This window comes from Chrysochloris asiatica, unplaced genomic scaffold (genome assembly GCF_000296735.1).
Source record: "Chrysochloris asiatica unplaced genomic scaffold, ChrAsi1.0 scaffold00019, whole genome shotgun sequence".
NCBI lineage: Eukaryota > Metazoa > Chordata > Mammalia > Afrosoricida > Chrysochloridae > Chrysochloris > Chrysochloris asiatica.
Window position 1 is genome coordinate 29110304 of NW_006408537.1, and position 7255 is coordinate 29117558.

General features: G+C 36.9%; 1 pseudogene; it reads right to left on the bottom strand.

Annotated features, from left to right (window-relative positions):
* Positions 1–2202: 2202 nt before the first annotated feature.
* On the bottom strand, positions 2203–3174 carry LOC102840158 (annotated as a pseudogene).
* Between the last annotated feature and the right edge of the window lie 4081 nt (positions 3175–7255).

The following is a 7255-nucleotide window of genomic DNA, read 5'->3' on the forward strand; positions in this document are numbered from 1 at the left end:
TTTAGCCTATCTGTTCCTGGCACATAGGGGAAAGGTCAGTCATGGCAGTAATGATTGAGAACAATGATTAAAAGGGTTTGAACAGAGTAGAAAACAAACAACAACAAAAAACTTAGTAAAATCCTTCTTTCCACTAGCCATTAGTATTTTAAATATCAGTAGTGTCTCCCATGGTGGACAGTTTTCAGACTAAGACAGATAGAAATAAGGAGAGGCAAGCTAATTCTGAAATTTTAGTCACTGAAAACCTTATGAAGAACAGCAAAACATGTCTGACAGAGTGCCAGAAGATGAGCCTCTCAGGTTGGAAGGCACAAAGAACATAACAGGAGATGAGCTGTCTCAAAGTAGAGTTGACCTTAAGAAAAAAGATAAAGCAAAACTGTCAGAACCTTTATTGCTAATGGGGCATGATTCAAAAGGAAAAGAAATGACTGCAAACATCCATTGATTATAAGAAAGTGGAATATACAAAGTATAAATCTAGGAACATTGGAAATCATCAAAACCAAAATAGAATGCTTAAAGACTGATTTACTAGGCATTACTCAGTAGAAATGGTCTAATACTGTCCATTTTGATTGGAAAAATCGTATGTTTTCTATGCCAAGAATGAAAAATTAAAGAGGAAAGTGCCACTTTCATCATTAAAAAGAACGTTTCAATGCCTATCCTGAAATACAAAGCTGTCTTTAATAGAATAATGTGGACTAAAGCACTGGACCACAAGGTCACTTTGAACCACAAGACCAGTGGTTCAAACTTACCAGCTACTCTTTGGAAACCTTATACTGGGTCACTATGAATAGGAACCTACTTGAGGGCACTTAACAACAACAAACAAGGGAAGACCAGTTAATACCACTATTATTCAAATTTACACACCAACCACTAAAGCCAGAGATGATGAAATTGAAGACTTCTATCAACTTCTTCTACCATTCATCTGTCAGTTTGTCGTACTGTTGTGGCTTGAGTTGCTGTGATTCTGACAGCTATGCCACTGGTATTTAAAACCAGCAGTGTCACCCATGGTGGACAGGTTTCAGATGAGCTTCCAGAGGAAGACAGACTAGGAAGAAGGAGTGACAAACTACTTCCGAGTATTCAATCACTGGAAACCTTATGAATAGCAGGGAAAAACTGTCAGGGATAGTATCGGAAAATGAGCCCCTCAGATTGCAAGGCACTCAAAATGCGACTGGGGAAGAGCTGCCTCCTCAAAGTGCAGTTAACTGTGATGACATGAATGGAGTAAAGCCCATGGGAGAAAAGCCCATGGGACCTTCATTTGCTGAAGGGGAACAACTCAAAATGAAGAGAAAGAGCTGTAAATATCCATTGAATATCGGAACATGGAATGTACAAAGTAGGAATCTGGAAAAATTGCAAGTTGTCAAAAATGAAATGGAATGCATAAACATGGATATCTTAGGCATTAGTGAGCTGAAATTGACTGGTATTGGCCATTTTGAATCTGACAAACACATGGTTTACTATGCCGAGAATGACAAATTGAAGAGGAATGGTATTGTATTCATTGTCAAAAAGAACATATCCAGTTCAGTCATGAGATACAATGCTGTCTGTGATAAAATAATATCCAAGCACCTGCAGGGAAGCCCAGTTAATACCAGTATTATTCAAATTTATGCACCAACCACTAAAGCCAGTGAAGATGAAATAGAAGAATTCTACCAATTTCTTCAATCTGAAATTGATCAAATATGCAATCAAGATGTATTGGTCATTATTGGTGATTAGAATGCAAAGGTTTGGGAGCAAAGAGGAAGGATCAGTAGTTGGAAAATATGGCCTTGGTGATAGAAATGAATTCTGAAAAATAAATTATTTGTTCATTTCAAATACTGTCTTTAGACAGCATAAGACCTCATCGACCTCAGCAGATGGAATACATAGCAATCAAATTGACTACATCTGCGGAAAGAGACAATGGAAAAGCTTCATATCATCAGTCAAAACAAGGCTGGGGCAGAATGTGGAACAGACCATCAATTACTCATATGCAAATTCAAACTAAAGCTTCAGAAAATGAAAACAAGTCCACGAGAGCCAAAATATGACTTTGAATATATCCCACCTGAATTTAGAGGCAAGATTAGACTTGGGGAAATCAAGAATTATAAAAAGAGAAAAGGAAAATAAAAACGAAGGCATGTTAAGCTGCAACCATTCAATTTATCAATAGCATCTTGGGCTGTATGAAGGAGATCTTGATCGAGATCTGTATCTACTATAATAAGGAAAAGGTGATCTTCTTCTGTATCGGTAATCATAGTCTTTATATCTGTCATACCCACTGTCATATTCTCTATCATAGTAGGAATCTGGAAGTCTACCACCACCACCTCCACCACCGCCACCACCAGCACTATGAGTGGGTCTGCCCATGCAGATGTCTGGTGTAGGTGTGTGTGCCCTCTTAGTGATAAAATAATCCACACAAATTCTTCTGCCATCTAGCTCCTTTTCATTTGCTCTTTCCATAGCCATTGTGATAAAATTTCTCAGTCTCTGAATGAGACTGAATTAATGCATTGGAGTCCTGGTGTGGCAAAGTGGGTTAATGTACTGGATTGCAAAGTTGGTTTGAACTGCAAGTTTGGTGATTCAAGCTCACCAGTTGCTTTTAGGGAACCCTATACAGTGTCGCTATGGGTTGGAACTTACTTGACGGCACTTAACAACCACCACCACCAGTTCTAGAAAAGTAAGCGGTGTCTATAACTATCTTTTCCTCCTCTGAGTCATCTACTGTTTCAGAATAAACAAATGCATATTCTTGAGATTGTCCAGTTTGCTGATCATAAACCACATTGACACCACTCAGTGGTCCAGATCTAGAAATACTTCAAGAATATCATTCTTCGTTGTGTATAAACTGAGGCCAAACACTCCAAGACAAGTGTTGGGATCTGGATTTTCCTCTGCTTCCTGTATGTCTTCTGCAATTAGACAATGGAGAGTGGCTTCTACTTCTGCTCCTTCGATGTTGGTATTTTGGTGTGTATGATCTGCTTTGAGATCGTCCCTATGAGAAGGAGAGTGGGATCTGGATTTAGTGTAACGTTTATGAGCATGCCTCCTAGATCTCGACCTCTTCCTTCCTTCTGTTTCATGCCCCCTTGGCAGGCAGACTCTATTCAAAGACATAAATTATCTCTATGCCTCTATTCAAAAACTAGCGATTAGCCAACTCTCTGTCCCAATTGCTTTAATCATTTGTTTCTGCTCCATCCCTAGAGTTGTTGCTAGTAGTGGTGACCAGATGATCTCTGAATTACCCCTGGGAATTTTCCCCTCCAAATTATACAGGGAGCTTCTGAGCTAAAATCTTCAGGTAAGGGTATAGCTGGAATGTGAATCTTGAAAAAGTTTTCCAAACCATTCTGATTCTCAGTACAACAAATAACCTGTGCTAAATTGCAAGTCTCCAAAGGAAACAATGATCTATTTGTTGTGCAAATCTTGTTAGGATCAAAACCAAACAAATTCTCAAATACCAAATACCAAGCACATTTAAGACAATGAATATTTATTTAATTTGTATCCAACAGACAAAAAAATGACTCTGGCTTATTGAAGTCTAGAAGATAATCATTTCAAACTCCAACTTAAGGAAAACACATTGTGATTTTGAGTCTTTGGTGAAATTTCTATGCAAAATTCATAAAAAATGAAGATTTTGGTAAAGCCATCTTTGCCCTATGACTTATTCATTTTTCCAGATTCTTTTAATTCTACTTCACTCTTGCTTTCTACTCCTCTTCATTCTTCATTGAGTTTTTTTTTCCGTTTTTCATACTTCATGTATTCTTCCGCAATTCAAACAATTCAAAATAGCCTTAGAAAATATTCAAGTGCTTCTAGATGACCAATTTTCTGTTCAATTTTTTTACCCATTCAATTTAAATTTTCTGATCTTTAATATTTTACATTAGCCTTCTTTTATCTTGATTTATCATCCACATTTTTAAAAAAACTCTTCAACGTCTTCCCGAACATTAACTTCAGGCATATGGGAACTTTTGTTGGTTATCAGTTTGGATCAATTATAACAATTGCTGCACTATGATTTATTTCCTTAAGTTCTTCATTCAGTTCTTTAAAATGAAAGGATTATTAATTCTGTTCTCCTCTACATCACTCAGGTCGGTCAAGCGTTCTCCAGAACTAAATATGATACAAGTCTCAGCTTTAGGGCCAATGGCCTAATCAACTCGCTGACTGGACCATGGGGAGAAGGAAAGAGTCATCAACACTGGTGCTCTATTCCACTCCTACTCGGTCGAAGTCTCTGACCTCATCCATAGCTTTTTATGATCCACCCAGTCAAAAGCCTTTGCATAGAAAATAAAGTACATGTAAACATATTTCTGGAATTTTCTGCTTTCAGTCAAATTCCATTTGAAAACAGCAATGATATCTCTCATTTGCATCCTTATATGAATCCATCTTGACATTCTGGTAGTTACCTGTTGAAATCATTTATCAATTATCTTTAGCACAATTTTAATTGCATGTAATATAATGATATTGTTTGATGATTTCCGCATTCTATTGGGTCACCTTTTTTTGGAATTGGCACAAATATGGATATCTTCCAATTAGTTGGCCAGGTACCTGTCTTTGAAATATATTGGCATAGATGAGTGAGTGCCTCCAGTGCTATGTCAGTTTGCTGAAAGATTTCAATTTGTTTTCCATCAATTCCTAGAGCCTTGTTCTTTGCCTGTGCCTTCAGTGTACCTTGGACATCTTCCTTCAGTACAATTCAACCTTTTGAATTGGTTGAACATCATCAATTTCTTTTTGGTACAGTGACTCTGTGTATTCCTTCTCACTTCTTTTGATGCTTTCTGCATTGTTCAATATTGTGCCCATAGAATCCTTCAATACTGAAAAGTTGAGATTACTTTTTTTTCTTAAGTTCTCTTAGTTTGAGAAATGTTGATAATATTCTTCTCTTTTGTATTTCTAACTCCAAGTCTGTCCACATTTCATTATAACAATTGACTTTGTCTTCATTAGCTGCCCTTTAAAGTTTTTGGTTCAGTTCTTTTGTCTCCTCATTTCTCCCATTTGTTCTGGCACCTATACGCTGGAAATCAGGTTTCAGGGGCAATTCTGGCATCCATTTTGGACTTCTTTTTTGTTTACCTAATGACCTTTTGCTTGCTTCATGTATAATATTCATGATGTTATCAACTCTCCTGTTCTTTGGTCACTAGGGTCTAATACATCAAATCTGTTCTTAAGATGATCTCTAAATTCAGGTGGGATATGTACACAGTCATATTTTTCTTTTTGTCGACTTGTTTTCCTTTTCCTCAGCTTCTTTGGACCTTACATATGATCAGTTGATGGTCTGTTTCATAGTTGGTCCCTGCCCTTTTTTGGCTGATGATAAGGAACTTTTCCGTCCCTTTCCACAGATGTAATCAATCTAATTTCTGTGTGTTTCATATGGTGAGGTCCATGTAATGTTGTCATTGTTAAGTGACATCAAGTTGGTTCTGACTCATAGCAATCTTGTACAGGGTTTGTAAGGAGCAGCTGGTGACTTTGAACCCAAACTTGTGGTTCAAATCAACCTTACAGTCCAGTGCTTTATCCAACAGCGCCAAACAAGGACTCCATGTGTATAGCCTCTTCCATGGTATCTGAAATAGGTATTTGCAATGAAAAGTCACTTATCTTACAATATTCTATCATGTGAGTTCCACCATCATTTCTATAACAAGGCCATTTTTATCAATTATTGACCTTTCCTTTTTGTCCGACCTTTGCATTTCAATCACCAGTAATGATCAATACTTCCAGATTGCATGTTTGATCAATTTCAAACTGAAGAATTTGGTAAAAATTCTTCAGTTTCAGCATCACTGACTGCAGAGGTTGATGTGTAAATTTGAATAATAGTGGTATTAACTGGTATTCCTGTAGGTATATGGATGGTATCTTATGTATTAACTGGTATTCCTGTAGGTATAAGGATGTTAGCCTATCACAGAGAGATCTTGAAATGTTCTTTTTGATAATGAATGTGACACCATTCCTCTTTAATATGTCATTACTGACATAGTAAACCATCTCATTGTCAAATTCATAATAACCAATACCAGTACATTTCACCTCACTAATGCCTAGGATATTAATCTTGGTGCATTTCATTTCATTTTTTACTACTTAAAGTTATTCAAGATTAATACTTCATACATTTCATGCTCTGATTATAACTGGACATTTGTAGCTGTTTCTACTTAGTTTCATTTGTGACCAGTCAGCAAAGGAAGGTCTAGAAAAGTTTACTTCATTCATGCCATCATGGTCAACTCTATTTTGAGGCAGTAAGTGACCCTGCTGATATTTAAAATACCCATGCCATAACTTCCAGAACCACAGCAACACACAAGCCTCCACAGTATGCCAAACTGACAGACAAGTGGTAGCTCCATGTGTATAGTCACCATTTATATTGTTGAAAAAACAGTCACTTACAGTTTCAGCTGAGCTTCCCAACAAAGACAGAATAAGAAGGAGAGAAGGACAATTTCCCAATATTTAGTCACTGAAAACCTCAGGAATAGCAGTGGAACACTATCAGGTAGCAGTAGAATATTGAATATTGAAACAAGATGAAGAGCACCAGAATATTGTCAGATAGAGTGCCGGAAGATAAGCCCCTCAAGTTGGAAGGCACTCAAGATATGAATAGGGAAAGCTGCCTTCACAAGTTACAGTTGACCATGATAATGTGAATGGAGTAAGGTCTTTAGGACCTCCATTTGATGATGGGACATAACTCAAAATGATGAGAAATGTTGGCAAATATCCATTAATAATCAGAACATGGAATGTTCAAAGTATGATTCTACGAAAATTGGAAATTGTAAAAAATGAAATGGAACACATAAACATCAATATCCTAAGTACTAGTGAGCTCAAATGAACAGGTATTGGCCATTTTGAATCTGACAATCACATGGTTTACTATGCCTGGAATGACAAATTGAAGGGGAATGGCATCCCATACATCATCAAAAACAACATTTCAAGACCTGTCTTGAACTACAATGCTGTCTGTGATAGAATAATATCCATATGTCTACAAGGAAAACCAGTTGGTACTACTATTATTCAAATTTATGTGCCAACTGATAATGAAAGTCACTGATGATGATGATGATGATGATGATGATGAAAATTAAGAATTCTACAAACTTGCCCATTA